The sequence below is a fragment of the Macaca fascicularis genome, chromosome 4 (genome assembly GCF_037993035.2).
Source record: "Macaca fascicularis isolate 582-1 chromosome 4, T2T-MFA8v1.1".
Lineage (NCBI taxonomy): Eukaryota > Metazoa > Chordata > Mammalia > Primates > Cercopithecidae > Macaca > Macaca fascicularis.
Window position 1 is genome coordinate 9,838,916 of NC_088378.1, and position 24,880 is coordinate 9,863,795.

Genomic DNA, 24,880 nt, shown 5'->3' on the forward strand with positions numbered 1-24,880 from the left:
AGATTGTAAACATCTAAAGAACAGGGTTAACCCAGGAGCCAAGTAAATAGTTAAATATTATTTTGACAATGGCTGTAATACTGGACATTTGAAAGGAATACACCTTCAGTGTTTTGAAATTGAAATAATTTTCTAGAACCTAGCATTTCTGGACTCTCAAACAGCCCACCCTTTTTAAAACTGTGACGACACTATTTTACCATAAAGAGCTGCCCAGACCCTCTGTAATACACCTGCGTAAATGCCACGTGCATGTGAGCATGCGACGGTGTGTGTGTGCATGGCTGTGCACACCTGTGCAGTGGTAATCAACCATGGTGCCAGGGTTTGAAAGCAGAAAATCCATCAATCGACCTCCAAGCTTCTTTCATCCCAGTTCTTAACATCTCAATCTCTTGAGTGCTGAGGCTTATTTTGTTCAAGATGGTTTTAGACTCTTCTGAGTGCAACGCAATCTCCTTCCAGCACGGCGGAGCGAGGAGAGGTGAGGGGAGAGTTTTGAGGGTGGGCATATTGATCCAATGCTTGCTGAATTAAAAATGAGCCAACTGAGGACAATTTCCAGGTTGCAACACAGATGGAGCTAGAGTCTGGGTTGAGGTCGGAGGAGCCGTTAGGGCGCAGGGATGCAACAGGATTTGGGAGAAAGGGGAGAGAAAGCAAGGCCACTTCTAGGGGGCTTTGTTTTTTTTTTTTTTTTAATCCTGGCAGCTTCCCGAGCCAGATTTCAAAAGCGATTTCAAACGTGAGGCCAACTGAAGCACTGCCTTACACTAATTGGAAGGGGAAGGGAGTGACTCATATTACACCAGCTCGCTCTTCCCTCTCGGCAACTGCTAACTTGTAGCTTTAAAAGGAAGTGACATGGGTGGGGAGAGACGTCAGCTGAGGACCACTTTTTTTTTTTTTTTCTTCCTGAAGGGTCCACCCCATGGGTGGAGTCTCGCTTTTTCTTTCCAGTGTTGGCTGACTTACAGCTCTTATAAACTAGTGGCAATTTCTGAACCCAGCCGGCTCCGTCTCAGCTTCTGGTTTCTAAGTCCATGTGCCAAAGGCTGCCAGGAAGGAGGTAGGTGCTCCTGGTGCGGTTCGCAGGCACCTTTCCCGCTGGGTGTGGCTGATGTTTGCATTCCTCTTCCTATCATGTTTTCTCTCCTGGGCTGGATTTCCTTAGGACCTCTGGAAGGGGTAGGCTTCGGGGGAGGGGGAGTGCAAGGCGAGCGGGGGAAAGGTGCAGGGGGCGCCTGGAGGGAGGCAAAGAGAGGCTCTGCTGGTACAAAAGGAGCCTCGCTTTGTGCTGGGCCGGGTGAGCGTCCCTTTCTGGGCTGTGATTTCAAGCTGCTGTTCCTGGCTTCATTTACCCACCCACCCAGCCCCCTCCCGGGGCTAAAGCATTTTCTCTGCCATAGACGAAGCCGGGCGCGGGGTGGTGGTGGGGGGAATGTTCCTATTACATATTGCTCTCTTCTGTGTCATGCAACATGTTCTTCCGTCGCTGACGTTTCTATGGCAACCACAAAAATACTACACAATATGCAGCCCTGATATACATTGATTTATTTGTATTTCGTGTCTCATTTGCAGCTTTCTGCTCTGCTTCTTGCTTTGCTTTGCTAAAATCCAGCCTGGCTTGTGGCTACCCCTCCTCACTTTCATTTTGGTTTTTCCCTATCACAGGAGGGGTGGGGGAGGGGAGTTGTCAAGGAAACAGGCATTGGTAATTACCTCTCTATTTACCTAATTTTCGGCCTATGAATTTCTCCATCATATCGAGGAATTAAAAAAGGAATGCTTTGATGTTTATGTAAGTCTTCAGTGTCTGGTCTTTTTTTAGAAAACCTAAACACTTCTCAAGATATGATATTGATCCTGTGGTAAAGCTAAGGGGGAATTAATTCCTTACAGGAGGTGAGATCATTGAAATAAAGTTTTAGAGAGCGTTGGAGAATTCGCACTGATAAATGTGATATTGCCTGCCCAGGTTTGCCTAAAAGCCTAAATATTTAAAAGATGGGTCTTTGCTCTCGTCTGCACTTCTTTAGCTCCAAATCTTAAGTTCAACAAGTATGAGTAACAAATTAACTGCCCGACAGGATTCTCCGTTTTTCATTATCGTGCATTGTTCTCAGATGGATTAGCCACGCTATTCACGCTCTTCAAGGTGAGGGTTGCTAGACTTTTTCAAAACTGTGGAAGGATTAACTCATCTGTGATTAGTCAACCACTCTCAGTTGGAAAAAAAGTATCTTGAGAGAAGGGAGATGTGTGTTTGTGTGTGTTTGTGTGTGTGTGTGTGTGTGTGTGTGTGTGTGTGTGTTTAGGGACATGGGAGGCAGGCAAGGAGAACAGGCAGAGTTCTACGTTAAAAGGACTACATCTTCTGAATGTTCTCTCTGGGGAGAAAAATTGATATTGAGAAAAAATATGAAATGAGAAAATTATTATCTACTTAGTAATAAGCAAAGTTAATTATAATTAGAATCAAATAACACATCTCTTAGAAAGACGTAGTCCCAATAGGCCTCTTAACAGGTACCGGCTAAACTGATGCTTTTATTCAGTACGTCTAAGGAAGTGTTTGATAAGGGATACCATTCTTCTGACGGGCATCCCAAATAATTAGCCTTTATAAAACAGATAAGTAGTAATCCCATTCTTGACTCTTAAAATTATCTATAATTTAGGATAAACATGTGTGAAGGTCACTTAGCCCTCATCATACCTTCCGGCTGCTAAAGCCAAAATCATTACTTATAAACCTCGAGCAACCCTGCCATGTGGAAGCAGGAAGAACGGGTGGTTTCAATGAGGTTCTGTTTGCTGTGATCCTTATCTAAATATGCTATCATCTATGTCTTATAAAATCTGCTGTAAATCCAGAGGTCCTAAGTAATTCAGGTAGAAAAGTTACCTGAAAATGGGGCAAAATAGCATATGGCAGAAAACAAACTAGAGCTACATAGAGTTAAAGACGAGAACTATTTAAAGGGCATAAAACATAGAAAAGTATTACTAAAAAGAATATGACACTCATTTTGAAAAGCACATGTTAGTACACAGAGAAACGGTTGGATTGTGAGTGTTTGATGTTTGCAAAGAATTCTGAAAAGCAGCCAGGCTTAAATTACTGTTTTTCCTGCCTGAAAATGGTCCTCAAGGGCAGATTTGCCACATGACCTTCCAAAGCAGATTGACAGCATGTAAGTCAAAGTCTCCCATGTCGGTTCTCTTGAGTTTCCAGACTCAGCAATTTCACAGCAAAAAAGCCTAATGGAATAGAATTCGAAGGAAAAAGAGCAAGACTTCCTCGGAAGCATAGCCAAAACAGAAACAACAAAAAACCCAAACCCAATGCACAAACAAAACACTTTCTGATATTCAGACGCTGAGTAGAGGTTCAAACAGTTAGCAGCTTTGGCCTGGGGAAGCTAAGTGGAGCTATGAGTAGAAAGTAAATGTAGGGGTCCCATGGAAGAGGCCGACAGAGGTGACACCCAGAGGGTGAGTGAGTCGTCACTGTATTGGGATTTCACTGTCTGCGAGGCTCTGCTGTGGAATTGGTGAAGAAGGCAGCAGTTGTTGTCTGTGCTCTCAAGTTTAAAATCCACCAAACAGCGGTGGCGAAGAGATGAGCACACAGCTGGAAGGAAGGGGAAAGCAACAGCCAGTCAAGGAGATGCAGTTAGTATGAGAAGAACACTAGTGGGAGAGTCCTGATCCTGCTGCCGAAGCTTTATAGGAGAGGAGGCAGATGGTTCAAGGGAAGAAGGAGAGGATGTCCTAGATAGCAAAGATGGGTGGTAAGAAATGGATCATGGTTCAGGGTTCTTAACTCCAAGAAGGGAGAGGTCAGTCTTTAGTGTAGAAGTAGAGCAGGTATACTCTGTGCTGGTTGAAAGCGTAAGTAGATGTAGATTTGGGGACGAGTTTTTCTTAATCAGAAAAAGACTATTAGAAGAAAGACTGAACAGAAGGCAAAATTCTTCCTAATCCAATATTTTTTAGCTTCATCTTAACAACAAATGGCCAGACTTACACTAGACTGTAAACAGATACGAAACTGGGGAAGAGGGAACCAGGAACTTACCCAGAATGTCATCTTCATAATAACTGCTGTTGCCGTTGTTTTAAATTATTGGATACTCAAATGAGGGTTTGGTAAATCTCACACATGTTGTGCAGTCTCCCTTATTCTGGAAAGGAGGTCCAATGGTTATGGGACAAAGCTGCATTCACATTTCTTTGTTTTTTAAGATGAAGTCTTGCTCTGTCGCCCAGGCTGGAGTGCAATGGCGTGATCTTGGCTCACCACAACCTCCCCCTCCTGGGTTCAAGCGATTCTCCTGCCTCAGCCTCCCGAGTAGCTGGGATCACAGGCATGTGGTACCACGCCCAGCTGATTTATTTTTTATTTTATTGTATTTTTAGTAGAGATAGAATTTCACTATATTGGCCAGGCTGGTCTAAACTCCTGACCTCAGTTGATCCACCCACCTTGGCCTCCCAGAGTGCTGGGATTACAGGCGTGAGCTACCACGCCTGGCCCACATTCACATTTCTGAAAGGTGTTTGACATCTAAATCTTTGGAGAAACGCCTTTCATCACTCATATTTTGAAATACAATCATAATAATCATGTAACATTTCCTAGAGCTTGGGCAACTCAAATTCATTATTCTTTGTGTGTGAATCAGTTTGGAAAAGAAGCGCTGGAACTCTGAAATCTGGCTTCATGCATGGGCTTCGGTCTGCAATTGCTGCCTGGCTGTAGAAAAGAGGAAGCTTAAAGCATGAACTCTTTCTTTCAACAGATGTTTATTATGTGTTTAATATGTGTCAGGTCCCACAGATGCAACTGTGAGCAAAACAAGAAGCAGTTTAAATAGTTATAATTTTCAAATGTCTAAAGGGTTTCCAAGGGAAACCCCACGACTGGCTGATATCCATTTTCTTCTAATGACTGAATAAGAGGAAATACCTTAAAAGGAGTATAATTTTTTGTTAACATTATCATGGAACAATCCATCTAACCTGTCTTCTTTTCCTTGGCTCTCTCGCTTCACAAAGATTTCCCGTCGGTTTCATTATTTGTCTTAACTTGTTTCTCCAATCTAATTTGCTCTACTTCTTCCCTTGATCGTACGTCCTACCTTTCAGTCACTGTTCCTTCATCCATTCACACATACATTATACATCCATCTGTCCTCCATCCACCCATCCATCCCTTCATTTATTCAACAAATAGTGTTGACTATCATGTCTCAGGCACTATATATTATAGACATAGCAATAAATGGGAAACTGGTTCTTCCTTAAAGAAGCTTAGGATCTATCAGGAAGACAATGTGGAAACAGCCCCCTAAACCATGGGGGTATGACATTTTTGGGGGGTGGGCAGGGTCTCGCTCTGTCACCCAGGCTGGAGTGCAGTGGCGCCATCCTGGCTCACTGCAACCTCTAACTCTTAAGCTCAAGCAGTCCTCCTGCCTCAGCCCCCCTCCTCCAGCAGCTGGGACTACAGGCGTGAGCCACTGTGCCTGCCCTGGGGTATTCTAATAGAAGCATTTATTGGCTAATGAAACAGGATGCTTCTTTCATTGAACAGTTTTATAAATCGTTCACACACAGCATAAACTGTGCTGGGCAGGGAGGGATCAAGTGGTTAGCTGTTGACTTGTCCATTTTGTATATTTTTTGTATCTTCCACGCTGGTTGAGCGTAAGGATGGTAAACATTTGTTAGTTAACTAAATGGGAAGAGTGGAATTTCTAATACAGGAGACACAGAGGAAGAGAAGGCTTGTGTATTCTCTTTCTGAAAGAAGCTGAGAGAGAGAATCTCTCAAGATTCCCTTTCGTAGTGAATTACTCATAGATTTCCAGGTGACAATAGCTGCCCCCACATCGACTCAAAGTATAGCATTTTAAAAAAGAAAAACTACCTGTGTCAAATTACATACCCATTAGTTTACTGAATATCCTCATGTCCTTTGGAGCTGATTTCTCATAACACACTGCAAGTCTGTGTCTTGCTCTGATAAAAACAAGTGGGTTTCAACCCCCTACACCTTTCAGTCTTATATCGTAACAGCAGTGCATCCAGAAACTAGCAGAGGCTCTAGAGACCCAACACAAAGAGCGTTGAGACCTCGTTGCAGCACTTTCTTATGAAACTCTTCTTACTAGAATTGTTTCCCCCCACTTAAGTTCCACCGTCAGCCTGGAAATTCTATGGGCAACATGACAAAGTTCCTCTGGAAAACCACACCCCTCTGCTTGGCTGACCTTGGGAGAAAACATTTAGTGAGTTCTTCTTTTTCTTGGTTATTTTAAACTCAGATGATATCAGCATGATGCTGTTCCCAATAACTCTGGTTGGCACAGGCATCTCTGCTCAGGTTAAACATCAGAACTGCTTCATGGTCATTTCTGTGTAGGATCCTCCAAGATGAGAGGTGCATTTTGAACTTTATGGTACTTTGAAGCCAGACACTAAAATTCCTGTAAGGAGGGGACCAACACACACCAGGGTCTGTTGGAGGGTAGGGTGAGGGGAGGGAACTTAGAGGATGGGTCAGTAGGTGCAGCAAACCACCACGGCACACGCATACCTATGTAACAAACCTGCACATTCTGCACATGTATCCCATTGTGTTTTTGTTTGTTTGTTTGTTTGTTTGTTTGTTTTTTGAGACGGAGTCTTGCTCTGTTGCCCAGGCTGGAGTGCAGTGGCCAGATCTCAGCTCACTGCAAGCTCCGCCTCCCGGGTTCACTCCATTCTCCTGCCTCAGTCTCCCGAGTAGCTGGGACTGCAGGCGCCGCCACCACACCCGGCTAATTTTTTGTATTTTTAGTAGAGATGGGGTTTCACTGTGTTAGCCAGGATGGTCTCGATCTCCTGACCTCGTGACCCGCCCACCTCGGCCTCCCAAAGTGCTGGGATTACAGGCGTGAGCCACCGCGCCTGACCCCCATTGTGTTTTTTTATAGAAGAATAAAACATTCCTGTGGGAGATGATACCTCAGTCTAGGATATGCCAGGTAACCTGCAGAGGTCATTAGAGACACTGAGGTGACTGGCTGACCTACAGGATGTGCAAGAATGATAACAGCCTGCCTTGACTGAGGGCCTCCTATGTGCCAGTACATGGACTTCACATTTATTAACTCATTTTAGCCTCATAACAAAACTAGCATGTGAAAACATTCATCATGCTCCATTTTACAGAGAGAGAAAGTAAAGATGAGGGAGATTAAGCAACTCAGCTAGATCATAAGAAGGAGCAGAGCTGAGATGTGAACTCAGATCATGTGGGCTCTGCTTTCCCCTGCACATTCATACCTTGCCACGGCATATTGCACAGTCTATCTCCCATGCCCAGTGCAGACCCTGGCACGTAACAGATGTGTAGTAAGTTTATTTTTTAGTTTTGTTTAAAATGTTAAAAGTGAGACTGGTCTTTCTTTTAAGAGGCCAGTCTCATTTTGTTGCTCAAGCTGGCCTTGAATTCCGGGGCTCAAGCAATCCTCCTGCTTCAGTTTCCCATGTAGCTGGGACTACAGGTGTGTACTACCATGTCCAGCTAATATTTTTCTTTTCTTTTCTTTCTTTTTTTTTTTTTTTTGAGACAGAGTTTTGTTCTTGTTGCCCAGGCGGGAGTGCAATGGCGCAGTCTCAGGTCACTGCAACCTCTGCCTCCTGGATTCACGCCTGCCTCAGCTTCCTGAGTAGCTAGGACTATAGGGGTGTGCCACCACACCTGGCTATTTTTTTTTTTTTTTTGTATTTTTAGTAGAGACGGGGTTTCTCCATGTTGGCCAGTCTGGTCTCGAACTCCTGACCGCAAGCAATCTGCCCAGCTCGACCTCCCAAAGTGCTAGGATTACAGGTGTGAGCCACTGTGCCCGGCCCCCAGCTAATATTTTTCAAATAATGAACAAATCTCTACTGTGTAGACCTTTGCATGCCTTTCATCCTAGTTGTTAAGAGCAGCAAAATTACTGCAAGAAAAGGTAGTATTTTAGAACTTGGAGGAAAACTAACAGCAGTACTTTATACGACTATAGTTTTCAGGGAGTGTTGGTTTTATCGTGGTTTAGTCAGAGATGGTGGGAGAAGGGAGAGGGCCTTGTGATTAAAACCATCTGAGTGACAATGCAGTACATACATTTAATTAAAGATGAACTCTTCTTAAAACCAGTGTTTAACCAAGGATTGAACTTGACTGAGCAGCTACTCCCGAGGATACCTGTGGTGGCTGCTCTCAGAGTTCCCAAGGCGGTGGGTGGATGGAGTCAGAGGCTTTCTGTTCTTCAGTGGACTTTCCACAAATCCACCACTGAGTTTGAAGGAAGATTATTATCTGCAAAGATCCTGCGAGTGCTTATCTTAGATGAACTCTGAAATGAGAATGGGAGACGTGAATTGATCCTAGAGTGAAATCTGGTCTCTTGCCCATCTCCATGGGCTCCTCGTGAGCTGTCAGTCTTCTGTGGTAGAGGTTAACCGAGATGGATGAAATTTTAAAGAACTTATCTGTCCATGCAAGCACATCTTCTTCCCAGGATACTGCAGCCATCAGCAGACAATCAATGCAATCATCTCAGACTGTGTCCTGCCTCCCAGGAGTAAGTCATCGGGCTCATTTCTTTTCTTGTCTCTTTTCTGTTGGGGGAAGGGCAGGTTGCAAGGCGGATGGTGAGCAGATTCTTCGGCCTCTTGTGTGGGTAGCCTGCATAGGAACCATTTCTATGCCTGTGAGTCCATTTCTAGCATCTGCCTCCAGCCTCTGCTTTCCTGACGTTCTCCCATCACCCCATTCATCCTTCATAAAACAGTCACTTTTTCTAGATGATTACATTCCATGACAATGATTACAGTCCTCTCTTCATAACTGCACTGATGCTCATTGATGGCATGGAGGTGTAATCGCACCGTTTGTAGCACAGAGCAGAGTACCCAGCACTGAATGTGTGTTGTGGCCTAGAGAATAGATGGGCACAAGAAGTCAGGTGATCAGGGTTGCCTCATCGCTGGCCTCCTGGCCAGGGCCTCAAGGGTGACATTCCTTGAGGGCGAGGTGTTTCTCAATCTCCATGTTGAGATTTTGGGCCCAGTAATCCTTTGTTGTGGAAGAGGCCGACCTGTGCAGAATGGGATGCTTAGCCGCATTCCTGGCCTCTAACTGTTACATGCCAGGGGGAGTCATCCCACTCCTACTTGTGAGAGCCAAAAATCCCCTAGAGGAACAAACTTGCCCACAACTGAGACCCACTGCTTGAGGGGGAATTCCCAGCCCTGTCAGGTACACTCAGAATTCCGGTTGGTCCAATCAAAGCAAACCCATTTCTGAGGACTAATAGGGTCCCAACAAAAGTGGCAATTCATTAATTTAAATGAAGAAATACTTTACATGGGAATTGAAAAATAATCATAAACCAACTTAAAAGTAGACACATGGCCGTAATGTATTCAAATATTTAGTGCTTTCCGCCCTGATAAGTCTGTGTGGGGGTCATGCTGGCACCACGGCAGCCCGGTGCAGCGAGGAACTGGGCGAGGCTGGATGATCTGACAGGACCCCTTCCACACCCAGATCTGTGCAGACAGGCCCTCCTCATTCCCCTCTCCACCCACCAGTTTAGGGAGCCTCCTTTCCCAAACCTTCCTGGAGTGAACAGATTACCATATCTCAAGAAGAATCCAGAGAGGTACTCACAAACCTGCTCCCACCTGGGGATTTCATTGCTGTTTCCTTGACCATCACAGTGAGTGCTACGCCACTGCAGTCCAGCAGTGGGTAGTGATCCAGCACCCAGTCCAGCAGTGGGTACTGATCCAGCACCCAGTCCAGCAGTGAGTACTAATCCACCACCCAGTTCTCACTAGTATTAACTTGCCTCCTAGCATCCATCCCCACAGTTGCTGGTATTTCAAGCCTTTCCCTTTCCATCCCTGGTGCTTCTCACTTACAGGAGGGGCCACCTTTACTTCCTTCCCAGGACCAGCACCCTGCCCTGCCTGAAGTTAGGCTTCAGCTCCCCAGCCCTGGGGGACTCTAGGGGGTCCCATAACTAGTCCTGGGGGACCCTAAGGGTTCCATAACTGCTGTGTCCCTCCCTTTTGTCTTCCCATCTCCCTTCTGCCTTCTCGCTTTCAGGCTCTCAAAGGTCGACAGAAGTGGGGCCAGTTATTCCAGCTCCCCCCCCCAACTCCAGAATCTCCTTTCAGTGTTTCTTAGGGAACCCCTATATTCAGCCCATGGGAATACACGCAGGAAGCCGACCCTGCGAGTGCCTTTGAGGAGCCTGCTGCCCAGAGGGCGAGACAGAAACCTCAGTGAGGGGTTCCCACACAATGGATAAGACTCGCAGGGCGGGGATACGCGGGCACACCAGGGGAACGCCTCGCCACCCCTGCCCAGTCTGGGCTTCCTGAAATACTTCCTAGAGAAGAACAGCCCTCACGTTAGGTCTGGAAGCGGGGAGTATTGGTCCCAGTGTGCACGCTTCTCAGGGAGTGCCAGAGACCAGAGTGGGCCGGTGCTCGAGGCGGGACAGGGTGGGAGGCTGGACAACAGAGGAACGAGGTGGGCTGGCGCAGCAGGGAGCAGAGAGAGGCTGAGGGTCCTGCAGCTCTGGGAGGGGAGGCGCAGACAAGGCACAGGTCTGAAAGCCCGCAGGGTTTGGTAACTTGTTGTATGGACGGTGTCTTTGACGCCGCCCTGAGATAGTAAATACGGGGGAAAAAAGGTCACTTTCCAATGATATTCTTCCCAAATGGTCACTTATCAATTACACCTTATAATGGAATCATTTATGTACTTTGTAATCAACATGTGTTACGCAGCACTTACTGGAAGCTGTCTGCTTTGCATAGGATCTCATTTCAGCTTGCCCCCAGCCCTGGGGGTTGCCAATTATTTTCTCTAATCTAATTTGAAACTGAGGCACAGAGAGGTTAACTAACTCTCCCAAAGCCCCAGAGCTAGCAATACCTGAGCACAGCGTGATTTTACTCTCTAAATATTGTAATAGAATCACATGGACATGCGTTTCATATTCTTGCCTTTCCTGAAATTTTCCTGAATTTTCTTTTAGGGTGAAAAGACCTCCCATCTGAGTGAGACAGCTGGGTCCCTCCTATGCTCTGGACACCCCTTGTTCACCATAAAGCGGCCCCCAAATCATGTGGAAATCTGGAAGTTACTTAAGACCAAATGATATAATGAAAATGTTGTGGTGTCACTAAAATCCTCATTTGGCCTCCATCTCTAGAGGAATAATAGGGTTCAAATTTGAGAGGAGGTCGGGGGAGAGGACCAGAGAAATATTTAAAATGTGCCTAATTCTTTGAATTATTTATATTCATTCCGACTTTTGCCACATTAGGACTGATCTCCTGCTTTCCATTCCTTCTGTCTTCCCCAGTGGCTGAACTGTTGTCTTTTTCTTGTTTGGTTTTGTTTTTCGAGACAGAGTCTCGCTCTGTTGCCCAGGCCAGAGTACAGTGGCACGATCTTGGCTCACTGCAACCTCTGCCTCCCGGATTCAAGCAATTCTCCCGCCTGAGCCTCCCTAGTAGCTGGGATTACAGGTGCCCGCCACCACACCCAGCTAATTTTTTGTATTTTCAGTAGAGACAGTTTCACCATGTTGGCCAGGCTGGGATTACTGGTGTGAGCTACCATGCCCTGCCTGTTGTTTGTCTTTTTAAAGAGAGCCTGGTCTTCAGCAGCTCCCGTATAGCTTTCCTCACCAGGGAAAATGCACCTTCCTTAAGCAGGCGCTTGCAAGGTCACGACCTGGCTGTGCCCTATGACCGCCAGCCCGCCTCCAGCTGCCATTTCCTAAAAATGTTCAGTCTGTCTGGGTAGAGGGAGGATTTACAGCCTCCAGATGAGGGAACTTTCCATGCATGAGACCCTGGAGCTGGTTCCTGCCTCCTTCGGACCCTCCCTGTGAGCCACTAGACTGGGGGCTCTCGGGGGCTGTGCGGTGCAGCATTGGCCGAGCGGGGCTGGGACGCAGCTGGGCTTGGCCCCCAGCACGGCCCCCTCCATACTCTCCGTGGGACCTCGGACTCAGGGGCTGTGCAGTGCGCAGCGTTGGCAGAGCAGGGCTGGGATGCAGCTGGGCTTGGCCCCCAGCACGGCCCGCTCCGTACCCTCCGTACCTTCCGTGGGACCTCGGACTCAGGGGCTGTGCAGCGCGCAGCGTTGGCGGAGCGGGGCTGGGACGCAGCTGGGCTTGGCCCCCAGCACAGCCCCCTCCGTACCCTTCGTAGGACCTCGGACTCACCAAGACCAGGCCTCCTCCCTTTGGTGTGAGTTGGCCTGGCACATCCTCTGTCCATGTGAGTGCGGCCCTGTTTCCTGACCCGGCCAGTGAGGCGTCCAGGGTGGATGCAAAGGTCTTAGCCGAGGCGCCGTCTGCGGGGGCCGCTTTGTGGTGAACAAGGGGTGTCCAGAGCATAGGAGGGACCCAGCCGCCTCACTCAGTCATCTGTGTTGCCGAAACAGGCAAGGGAAAAGAATTTTTAAAAAATTAAACATGAGTATACCATGATATAATACACAACATTTATGTGAACTTTGGGATGAAGCAGACGACTTCCACAGTAGACTGCCTGGATACCTTGAGGACACAGCTCCAGACCCGCACAGGCTCCCTGCTGAAGGGAAACCCGTGGGGACTTTTGAGAAGGAAACAGAGCCGAGCGCTCCCTAAGGGAGCCTATCTGGGAAGGGCGGCAGTTTTAGAGTTCTGCCCGGTTCCTGCCCCTCCCCCATCCCCTCCCCTCCCCTCCCCTCCCCTCCCCTCCCCTCCCCTCCCCTCCCCTCCCCTCCCCTCCCCTCCCCTCCCCTCCCCTCCCCTCCCCTCCTCTCCCCTCCGCTCCCCTCCCCTCCCCTCCCCTCCCCTCCGCTCCCCTCCCCTCCCCTCTCCTCCCCTCCCCTCTCCCATCCCCCAGTGGTGGCTGGGAATCTTGGGGGTGGGGTGGGGCAGGCAGGTGTGAGTAACACCCCCCACCCCTGAGAATATGCCTGCCTTAGCTCTTTTTCCTTCTCTGTCTCTTCTGATGATCTGATTGGGGGATGGAGGGTGGCTTGGGTCTGTCTCTTCTGCCTCTGGTCACTCACCTTGTTGGGCCTTCCCTTGCTTTCTCTGGAATAGCCCAGGGCTTGCTCTGCTCCTTCTGGCCTCTCTTCCTCTGTCATTCCCTGGAGACAAGGATTGGCCACCTCAGCTCTCACGGCTTGCTGGCATCTTTCATCAGCACTGTTTATGATGTTATCCTCGTGTTCTCCTAGAGGTTTTTTTTCACTGGAGTTACCTTTTGAACTCGAAACAAAAGAGGCATGTGAAATTTGCCAGTTCAGATCCCAAGAGGCTACCCAAAGGGTGCCCCTCACTCTGAGGGTCTTACTCCCCCGTGGGACTGAAAAATAATCGGACCCAAACCTTCTGAGTGAAGGAAGAAGCGGGATAGAGCTTGCAGTGGGTCAGAAGAGGAGAACTCAGCCCCTAACAGCCCCAGTAAACCTGTGTCTTTACAGTAAGATGTGGAAGGAGGAACTCTGGGCTGCGGACTTTGCCCAGGGACAAGCAAACCAAGTTTTATTTGCTATGAGGGAATAATGAGGAGGGGGTAAAAAAAAAAAAAAAAAAAAAAGAATGAGGTAGTATAGAGCCAGTTGTGGAAGAATTTGGGGTTTGGGGAGCTGACACACAGCAGTGGGCAGCAGCCCCTGTGTGGCGGGGACAGACACAGCAGCTGGCCACCATGGCTGCAGCTCCATCACGCTTTTCAGGTCCTGGTGGCAGAATCTAACCCATGTTCTCAACATTGCCTGCACATGAGGATTACCTAGGAAGCATTTTTAAAAGGCCTCCCTGGGCCCTACCTTGGACCAACCAATTCAGGTTCATTTTTTTTTTTTTTTTTTAAGTTCTATAAATGATTCTGGGCTGAGAGGACTGGAACCTCAGGATAGAAGGAGGGTGACCAGCAAGAAGAGGGCGACTTTGACAAAAAGAAACCCAGAGCCAGGACCCACACCATGGTGATGGCACAATGACAATAATGATGACCACAGCGACATTTAAGATGATGTACCAGGCAAAGGTCTACGGATAATCCTCACCACAAGCCCTTGACTTGGAACTCTTCTTATCTCCATTTCACAGATGGGGAGCCTGGGGGTCAGCAGTCTTCAGGGCTGCACAGCTCATGCAGGCAAACTGGGTCTCTGGCCCAGGAGCCCCTACCCAGGGGTGAAGGTCGATGCCTGTTCACTCTCCAGCCTCTCTGGACACGCAGCATTCACAGCTCTGTGCCAGGAAAATGCAGTCAGAAGCCGGAGGTCCACTCATAAAGAAAGAGAAGAGGAATAAAGAGGGCAAAACCAGGCAGAGGAAACCCCCTTACAAACATGTATTCCTAGAAAAGAGGTAGAGCTCAATTACTGACTTGTCCCAGGTCAAATGTAGCTTACAAACACTACATGATGAGCTGGATTTGTGGAAGGTAAAATATCCCTCCTTTGGCTGTGTTAATGATGGTGCCTTACCCGGTCGCAGGGTAGCAGCTACAGCCCTCTGACAGGTCCCATCATGAGTTAGCTGTGACCTGGGCATTTCCCTGGAGCAGTGTGGTGGATGCGACTGACCGTTCAGTTCATTCATTCTGTGGATATGTATTAACCACCTCTTACGCCAGGTCCATGCTGGGAGCTGTGGATATGATGGCGAAAGGCACTTAGCTCCTCAGGGAGCCTGCTTCATGGGACAGCAGATATACACATGAAAGGAAATAGCACTTGTCAATGCCATGTGGCCCAGGACTGTGCCGGGTCTTTTCTGTCATTTGTCTCACGGACTCGTGCAGTGAGTAAGTGGCTACATTCTGTGACAGTGAGCTCCATGGCCAATAGAGAAGGGCCTGTGAGAACAGGGAAAGATGCACTTGACTGTTCAACGGGAGGCAGGGAGGAGAAGGAGCTGGCTTAAGCAGGGTTTGGAAGGATAAACATGTTTGGCAAGTCAACAGTGGGAGAAAAGGGGGAGGGAAGGGCATCAGGCAGGTGGAATGGAATACACGAACTTGGAGCACCAGAGTGAGCCCTGCTCAGGAGATTCTAGAAGGCAAAGACGTAGTTCAGTGTGCAGTGTGCACTTCTCTAAGGAGATTTCCTGACCTCCTCACGGCCTTGCCTGATGAAATCAGGTGTCCTAACACTGACTTTTTTTTTTTCTTTTTTTTTTTGAGACAAGCTCTCACTTTGTCACCCAGGCTAGAGTGCAGTGGCTCAAATACAGTTCACTTCAACCTTGACCTCCCTGGCTCAAGTGACCCTCCTGCCTCAGCCCTCCCCAAGTAGCTGGGACTACGGGTACACACCACCACACCCAGCTATGCTTGTATTTTGTGTAGAGAGGGGGTTTTGCCATGTTGCCCAGGCTGAATCCTGTTTTGTTTTGTTTTTCTTTTTTGAGATGTAGTCTCCTTTTGTGGCCCAGGCTGGAGTGCAGTGGCGTAATCTTGGCTCACTGCAACCTCCACCTCCCAGGTTCAAGCGATTCTCCTGCCTCAGCCTCCCGAGTAGCTAGGACTACAGGTGTGTGCCACCACACCCAGCTAATTTTCGTATTTTCAGTAGAGATAGGGTTTCACCATGTTGGCCAGGCTGACCTCAAACTCCTGACCTCAAGTGATCTGCCTGCCTCAGCCTCCCAAAGTGCTGGGATTACAGGTGTGAGCCACTGTGCTGGGCCTGGCTTTTTATTTTCAAACCATGCTGTACATTCCAGGAGAGTAGCAGTTAGTCTTGGACTCTACAATTTGAATTTCTTATCTTGCTTTCCTGCAGTTTGACAAGCTCCTTGGGACTGGTCAGTGTTCATTCCCCAGGCTGGTTCTTTCATAAACGCTGTCTGCAGGAATAAAGGCATCGCCTATGGAAAGGGCTAAGAAAAAGTGGAAACTCCCGTGTGCGGTGGGAGTAATGGCCCGTCTGTCATCCTAGCAGTTCACTGAAACCTGAAGCAGTCAGAGGCTGCTGGATCCCACTGTGTTTTTGTTAAAAGCCCTGTCCCCACATGCGGTTCTTGGCTTGCTACAGTGGCATGCAGTTCACTTCCAGAGACTCCCCAGCCCCAAACATTGATCGTGCCAGGCAAATGGAAGTTTCTTCCTGTGCGACTCCTGGATGGGTCTGAGAAGAGAGGCAAGAACCAGGGTGTGACTCAATGGTGAACTCACGACTTGGCCCTGGAGGTGCAGCCTGTGCATAGATACCATCGAGCTAGGTGCTGACGTTGTAAAAAGCGAACCCCTGACCAGGAGATTTTCATTAATTTCAGCAGTTCTTAACTCTCTTCCTGAGTTGGTCATCTTTGAGGAGTTGCCCTGTGGTAGGGTCAAGGTGCCACGGAGCCAGAGAGTCCTCCTGGGCATGCGAACTGTGCGGTGACCTGGGACCCCACACTTCCGGGTTAAGGCTCTGCTCTCTCTTGTTGAAATTCTTGATAGTTTTTGAAAAAGGAACCCCACATTCTCTTTTTGACCAGGCCTGGCAAATGATGTAACCTTTCCTGCATTGAGGATAGAGTTAGTGAGTTTTCACATGTGCTGGTAGTGTGGCACATGTGTGAAAACTCACTAACTCTAGACTCAACCAACTCCAGACTGCCCTGCAAAAGATCGGGTGGCTCTACAAAAGTCCATGATCCCCAGCAACTCAAAGCATACGCGCTACGGACAGCCAAGGTCATAATGGGACTATCTCAATATAGAAAGGATGGTTGGTGCTGTTAAAGCTTCAGGGGTGCAGAGATCTGTTATACAGCATTGCGACTATAACTAAGAATAATGTGTATTTAAACATGGCTAAAAGAAGAGATTTTAAACTTTCTCATCATAAGAAAAATAAGTATGGGAAGTGATTGATACGTTAGCCAGCTTCATTTAATCATTTCACAATGTAAACATATATCGTAACATTATGTTGTACACTATAAATATGTACAATTTTTTTTTGCCAATTGAAAAAATTTAAGGCCGGGTGCAGTGGCTCACGCCTGTAGTCCCAGCACTTTGGGAGGCCAAGGCTTGAGGATCACTTGAGGTCAGGAGTTTGAGACTAGCCTTGCCTACATGGTGAGTGAAACCCTGTATCTACTAAAAATATAAAAAATTAGCTGGGCCTGGTGGCGGGCGCCTGTAATCCCAGCTACTTGGGAGGCCGAGGCATGAGAATCGCTTGAACCTGGGAGGTGGAGGTTGCAGTGAGCCTAGATTGCGCCATTGCACTCCAGTCTGGGCGATAGAGTGAGACTCAGTCTCAAAAATAAAAAAAATAAAAAATTAAATGCCTGTGGTAAAATAGTCCCCAGGTCTTTCACATCTAGCCATGTGATTAAACTTTCAAACAAGTCTTGCTACAACCTAGCTTGAATAATGACTCTCTGTGGATGGTGTTTCTATGTTTTTTGCGGGGGAGTGGGGTGGGGAGGAGAAATAAAAACCATCTCCCAACGTATGTAGGTGGTGAAGTCCAAGGCTGAAGTTGCCCCAATTAAGAGAACGCTCCTGTTTTCCAGGACTGTGAGAGGTGATTGCTCTCTTGTGTCAATTTTCGTTGTGGTTTTTCTTTCTGTATTTTGCTTGTCTTATGATTCAAGACATGAACATAAATATACATTTGAAAATTTCCACCAAGAGGTGGAAAAGTTTATGGATCCAGAGAAGATAACTTCGTACAAAACAAGTCTAAAAATGCTTGTTGGATACTCTCAGATATTTGGAGAATCTGCCAACCCGTTTGTGGGAAATTTGTTTTCAAATGGGAAAGGACGGAACAACCTGAAGATGGGAGTGCAGTCGTTTTGAGTTATTTCAGTTACTGCAGCCAAGGGAAGTCACTTTTTAGGGACGAGAATGAACGTAGAGTTTTCCTCTCTGAACTGCCACTCTCAGGCTTTGGGGTCTCATGGGGGAAAAAAGTATCATAAGACCGAAGATAAGTAAAATTCCCTGTTTTCCAAAGTTGGGAAGTGTAAATACCAGAATTTCCCTTCTAGCATGCAGGAGTTTTTTCCTCCTAAGTGTTTTAACGTAGGAAGTAATAAATGATCCCATGGAGTCAGCATGTGTGCACCAAAACTAAATCATGTTGAGTTAACCTCACTGATTTCATTGGTACCATTACTGGGTGAGTTAGTTGAGAAAGTGCCAGAGCAAGGGTGATACTGTAAAGTAAACATTTGACAGACTACATCGCCACATCCTTGTGTATATGATGGTGACCTGGGGATTGGGACCAGGTGGGTTCATAGCTAATGGAACAACAGAATAAGCTTGTATTTACTTCCATATGAAATAGAAGGTGGGACTAACGCTGTCTTTTCCTTTTTTCTATTTCACATCTCTTTCTCCTTCTTGCCCACATTCCTTTTGAATTTCCATGAAGAAAATTAATTTAAATTGACTTCTTATATTTCAGGAACCCTTTGATCATTTTTTTGATGTTGGATTTCAGCAGTTTTAAAAATTTCTGTCTTTATTTAATTTTTTTAATGGCGTTACTGAGATATAATTTACATACCATAAATTCACCCATTTTAAATGTATAGTTCAATGAGTTTTGGTAAATTTGGTGTTGCGTAACCATCACCAAAATCCAGCTTAGAACACCTCTCTCATCCCAAAAGTCTCCTCATGCCCATGGGATCCATCCTCACATGTGTCTGTAGCCCAGACAGTCAGTGATCCAGTTTCTGTGCCTGTAATTTGGCCTTTGCTAGGTATTGCCTATCAGTGGGATGATTCACTGTGTATTGTTCTGTGTCTGGCTCTGTTCATTTAGCATAATGTTTGAGGTCCCCCCATGGCATGCCTGGAGCTGGGGTTGGTTCCTTCTTGTTAGTAGTCTTCCGTCCTGTGGCTGTACCATCTCTTATTTCTTCATTCACCGGGTGATGGATATTTGGAATATTTTAGCATTCATCTAATTTTAAGTTTACTACTTTTATCCTGATCCAAAGGTCACGTTAGAAACAAGTGCTGTTTTCATTGCCACTTTACCGCCATCTCCAACATCCCATTTAGGGCACAGGAAAATTCTTGGTGAGGACTTAGAGGAAAAGTGAAGACAGCCGCCTCCACGCCCATTGGTTAAGGTGGCTGTTCTGCAGGAAGAGCACAACAGGCGTCTCCATCATGATGCCAAAGGCTGACTTTTGGGAAAGCGGAAAGTCTCCCAGACCTAAAACTGGAGAAAAGGGCACATCCATTCTTGACGCCTGTCTTGTGGGCTTATTCGTCTCCTAGGCAGGATGCATGAAAATTTCAGTGTTGCCAAACTGATGAACCCATTTCTTTCCCTTCAATTATTTATCTCCCCACTGATTTCATTAATTAATGAAGCCTTTGGCAATCCACCAGATTTCTTTTGGGAACTCTCTTTGTCAGTGTCGACTGGGTACAGGCTGCAGGGACTGGGGGAGCCACCAGACGCCGTCTCTGCCTCCCACGCCTGCTCCAGGGAGGACGTGTCAGCTCTGCTCTGTGGCTATCAGAGGAAGCTGGTTTCATAGCGCGAGTGTCATGTCCGTCACGTATTTCAACCCTGAAACTTCTCCCCACATTTCACGTGAACGCAGCAAACATGTTCATCCATGACACACGGCAGAGAGCAGCGCTGGTGGTGAGGAACTTCAGTAGAGCGTTTAATCTCAGCTTTTCCAAGCAGCCTCACAGGAAGGAGAAGAAAATGTTTGATCCACTGAAGACTTTCCCCCGATCGTAAGCACAAAGCCTAATTCTTCTAGATGGTGGCGATCGCTGCCATCACCATGCGTGCTTGGGGTTGATTTCCTCTTGCCTGGGAAACTTAGGGTGCTAGCCAGGTCTTCGTATCCTTCCAGCTTTGCCCGTTGCCTATACTCAGGATCCAGGGTAAGGGCCAGTCCTACTTATGGACCAGTCTCAGAGATCATTCCAGTGGAGGGGAGTCTGTTTTACTTCTTGCAAGTGCTGCAGTGGGCAGTAACATCCTGCCAACGGACCTCGCCTGGACACCTTGCTCTGCCTGGGTGAGGGTGGAACAGCTTTTTCCTGCAGGCTGAAACTCCCTGATTACTTTCTGTGGCTCATTTCCTTCATCTAAACAGCATGTCACTCTATGTGTTGATGTGGCTGGGTGGACTGAAGGCTGACTGTGCTTATGTTTTGTCTTCTGTGGGGCCAGTGTTTTCTTCCTTTGTTTTTACATACAGCTTTATTGAGATATAATTTACATACCATAAAATTCACCTGCTGAAAGTGTGCAGTGCAATGGCTTTTTGTACATTCACGGCTGTGCAACCATCACCACTATCTACTTTGAGAGCATTTTTAGCACCTCAAGGAGAAACTGTACATATCAGCAGTCACTCCCCAGTCCTGCCCGCTCCAGCCCTAGACAATCGCAAGTTCACTCTCTGTCTCCATACATTGGCCTAGTCTGAACCTTTCATATAAACCGAATCGTATCGTATGTAGTGTGTTGTGACGGGTTTCTTTCATTTAACATGTTTTTGAGGTTCATCCATGTTGTAGCATGTGGCAGTAATTAATTCATTCTTGTGGCTGGAGAATATTCCATTTTATGGATATACTGTATTGTATTTATCCACGCATCGGTTGATGAACACTGGTGCTGTTTCGGCCTTTGGCTATCGAGAGCAATGCTGCCGTGAACGTGGGTGTACAAGATTTTGTGTGAATGTGTGTTTTCGTTTCTCCTTAGTAGATTCCTAGGAGTAGAGTTTCTGGGTCATATAGTAACTCTAACATCAGAGGAGCTACAGCTGGATGTGTTTCATTCACTTCCCAAAATCTTTTCTGAAGTGAAAGAAGCAATGGTATTTTGCAGAGCGGTCTCGGACTTTCAAATCCAAGTTCCTTTGCTCTTTGGACCTACGTCAAATTATTATCACAGAGCTAATGGAGAACTGGATGTGTGAGGTATTACAGGGAAAGATGAAGTATCTGGGAGCAGGGCCCTGTGGTGGTGATGATCTGGAGTTTATCACAGGGAACCAGGGCCTGTCTAGACTTAGTGTATCTTTGCTTCGGAAGGCTGGGTAACCGTATCTGGCTCTGCAATGGCCTCGGAATGATAAGAACAGCTTGCCGGGTATGTTCTGCAGTTTGAGGCTTTTTCCTAGTGAAGTCAGGGCTGGCTTTTGTGAGCCCAGGCACTGGATTTCTGGAGCTCTCCAGCCTTGCCAGGATTTGCTTTCTTAGAAACCAGGAAGTCCTGTGAAGACAATGATGTGAAACCCGAACGCAATGGCTTTTAGTATTGAATCCATTTTTGTTCTCTAAATTGAGTCAGTATTTACAGATCTTTGAATTAAATGAATGTTACAGCTTAGAACCAAGGATTAACAGAGGAAGTTGTGAGTAGCCTCAGTAAATCTAAGGATTTGCTAACGCATGCTGCTTTCCATGAGAAGGACTGAGTGGAAGGAAGCTGGAGGGCTTGTAAGAAGGCATTTTCTCCTCGATTTCCCAATACTTAGTTATTTCTTACTGTAAGCAGAGTAGTGAAAGGACATAAAGAACATGGCCATGAGAAAAGGTCACCAGGGCCATGCGGTAGATGCTTTATAGATATTAGCTGAGCGAGTTGCATCTAAATGTATATACGTATATGAATCACTTAATATTTTTTACTATTCCTAATTCATCATCTTATTTTATGCCCTCAATACTGTTATCAGTTAGGCTGATGTGAATGACAGGAAGAAGCTGAGGATCAGAGAAGGTAGGCACCTGAGCAGGTTAGTGACCAAAGAAAATAAGCCATATGACTTCCCTGAGCCTCTATTTTCTTAGCTGTACAATGGGTCCACTAGTAAGTCACAGAGCTTTTTCAGTATCAAGTGACATATGTTAACATACTCATGCGATCTTCAAAAATGCAGTAGAAAAGTTTTTCTTTTTTTAAAAAAAGTTAAATATATTAACCAAGTGGTTAATACTCTTGGTAGAATAATTAGAAAATACAGAGAAGCATAAAGAAGAAAATGAGTATTTCCTATTATCTCACTAACCCCAAACATCCACCTGAAGTGTTAATTGTCCAACCATTTTAAAAAGCAATTTAATATATAGTAAAATCAGGCCGGGTGCAGTGGCTCAAGCCTGTAATCCCAGCACTTTGTGAGGCCGAGACAGGCGGATCACGAGGTCAGGAGATCGAGACCATCTTGGCTAACCCAGTGAAAGCCCGTCTTTACTAAAAAAATACAAAAAACTAGCTGGGCAAGGTGGCGGGCGCCTGTAGTCCCAGCTACTCGGGGAGGCTGAGGCAGGAGAATGGCGTGAACCCGGGAGGGGAAGCTTGCAGTGAGCTGGGATATAAAGTATATATATAGTAAAATCAGAGGTGTGCATGTCAGAATGAGGCAGCAGTTCCAAGTCCAGTGTTCATTACTGCATTGTCTATAGCACTGAAAACGAATTGGGAGTAACCTGAATATCCGTCAGTATGGGAATAGATTAATTTTGGGGTAGTCATCCAAAAGAATACTCTTTTGCACTTAAAATAACTAAAACTAGATATGTAACATTTCAGAATCACGGTATTGAATGTAGAAAGGAGCTCACAAAAGGATTCAAACATCAATTACATATTGTTTATGAAAACATGTTAAATAATACAGTAAAAGAATAAAAACATAGAAGGAAACGCATTAATTTCAACCTTGGGGGGTGCAATATATTTATTTATATTGCAAATAAAATATTTGTTTTTTTTTTAATTTAAGTAGAGAGATACACAATTTTTTTGCCTTTTAAAAGTCGGATCATATCATATTCATTATTTTTTTTCTTTTTCTTGAGTCAGAGTCTCACTCTGTCACCCAGGCTGTAGTGCAGTGGCGTGATCTCAGTTCACTGTAACCTCTGCCTCCCAGGTTCAAGCAATTCTCCTGCCTCAGCCTCCCAAGTTGCTGGGATTACAGGTTCCTGCCACCACGCCCAGCTAATTTTTGTATTTTTAGTAGAGACGGGGTTTCACCATGTTGGTCAGGATGGTCTCGATCTTCTGACCTCGTGATCCGCCTGCCTTGGCCTCCCAAAATGCTGGGATTACAGATGTGAGCCACTGTGCCCGGACTCGTATACATTTTTGTTGACTCTGCATTGTAAACATCTTTGTGTCACTAAATACACTTCCTCATTGTTTTTCCTGACCCTCCTAAGTCGTTCTGTTCTGACTTAATTGTATTTTCTTTATTTTTGAAACAGAGTCTCACTGTGTTGCCCAGGCTGGAATGCAGTGGCATGATCTTGGCTCACTGCAGCCTCAACCTCCCAGGCTCAGGTGATCCTCCCACCTCAGCCTCCTGAGTGACTGGGACCACAGATGTGCACCACCACAACCAGCTGATTTTTGTATTTTTTGTAGAGACAGGGTTTCACCGTGTTGCCAAGGCCGATCTCCAACTCCTGGGCCCCAGTGATCCTCCTGCCTCGGCCTCCCAAAGTGCTGGGACTATAGGCGTGAGCCTCTGTGCCCGTCCAGTTGTATTTTCAAAGAATTTCTAGAAGAAGCAAAATTGCTGAATCTTCCTTTTCAGATTTTATAATTATTTTCTATTTACTCATTTATAATTGTTCACGTTTTTTCTAATGCATTTATAATATATTTGACCCTGATGGAGCGCGTAACCTAAAAGCAGAAGCAGAATTCAAGACACACAGAATTCATCTAGTTTATGAAGGAATTCCCCAAAGTTTGGGAATTCACAGCGTGAAACTTTTATTTACTTTTACCCAAAGTAACCATGAATCAAGCAAATGTCTGGGTTGGAGAGAGGACTATCCCATTACCACTGCAAGAAACGAGTCACTGACTGCCGCCCACAACCCCATGTCAGAGGCTGTAGTTTTGTCAAAGGAAAGTGGTCTCAGGGCCTCTAGAGGCCTCGTCACGCCCTCTACTGCTGCACACATTCCAGTTCTGGCACTTCAGTTATAACCATTAACCCACCTATGCCTAGTGTTCCATTACTGGAACGCTAAGCATGTGGGAATTATTTATATCCTACTGCTCAAGGTCATTGCCAAGGTCTGATTTTTCACTTGTGCAAAAAGTCAAAAAATTACAACCTCTGGCATAAATGGTTTAAGAAGATAATTACAATTCCCTACCGTAGTAGGCCTTCCATTCCCTAATCTCTAACAGGTGATGTATCCCTTTAAAAGAATCTAAACTGCTGCTCCCTGTCTCTGCTTTTGTTCCTCCTGCAGAAACCGCCCTATAGGTAGATTTGTAAAATATCAATGCCCTTATGTGTATCAAGAGCACGTCTCCCATGTTTGAATGGGAAAGGTAAGGCCTGGGAAGTGGGCGTGGCATCCACCTGGCTCCCCTCATTCCCACCTGGGAATACGTTGCCACAAATTAACTTGCAGGAGCTCTCAGGCACAGTTTCCATACTCCCTGCGGGTCTTTAACCAGTGGCTGGAATGGCTGGTCTGTAATACAGGGTAACCTTGTGCAGCCTCTGGGAGAGGAAGGAGGAGATCAGGTGGAGAGGCCAAGAGAGTAACGCCAAGGAAAGAGCTGGGGGCACACAAGCTTGGTGGAGCCCTCCTTTGTCTCAACTGGCTGAGTGACAGGCAGGTCACTTAATACTCTAGCTGTCAGCTTTCTCATCTATAAAAGGAACAGTTAGAGAATTGGCCCCTTTAGTTCATTTCATCTCTGTTTATTGGTATTCAATGTTGGAGAGACTGCATATGAATCAATGAGGTAGGGAAGGATCTTCCAACGAATGTCTTGGATACAACTGGTTAGCTATTTGGAAATAAATCCATTTAA

The 24,880-nt window shown here is 46.3% G+C and overlaps 1 protein-coding gene across 5 annotated transcripts in view; it reads left to right on the forward strand.

The window, feature by feature from the left end:
- Positions 1–260: 260 nt before the first annotated feature.
- Positions 261–24,880, forward strand: part of AGPAT4 (1-acylglycerol-3-phosphate O-acyltransferase 4) — a 145,946-nt gene continuing 121,326 nt past the window's right edge. For 3 of the 5 annotated variants that reach the window (XR_012433293.1, XM_045391717.3, XM_074036786.1), the window contains exon 1: positions 946–1,069. The gene's annotated coding sequence lies outside the window, so the exon portion shown is untranslated. Of the gene's footprint in view, positions 485–945; positions 1,070–1,162; positions 1,307–24,880 lie in introns of those variants that run through there. The other 2 variants (XM_065543179.2, XM_065543178.2) reach the window with 2 other exon arrangements.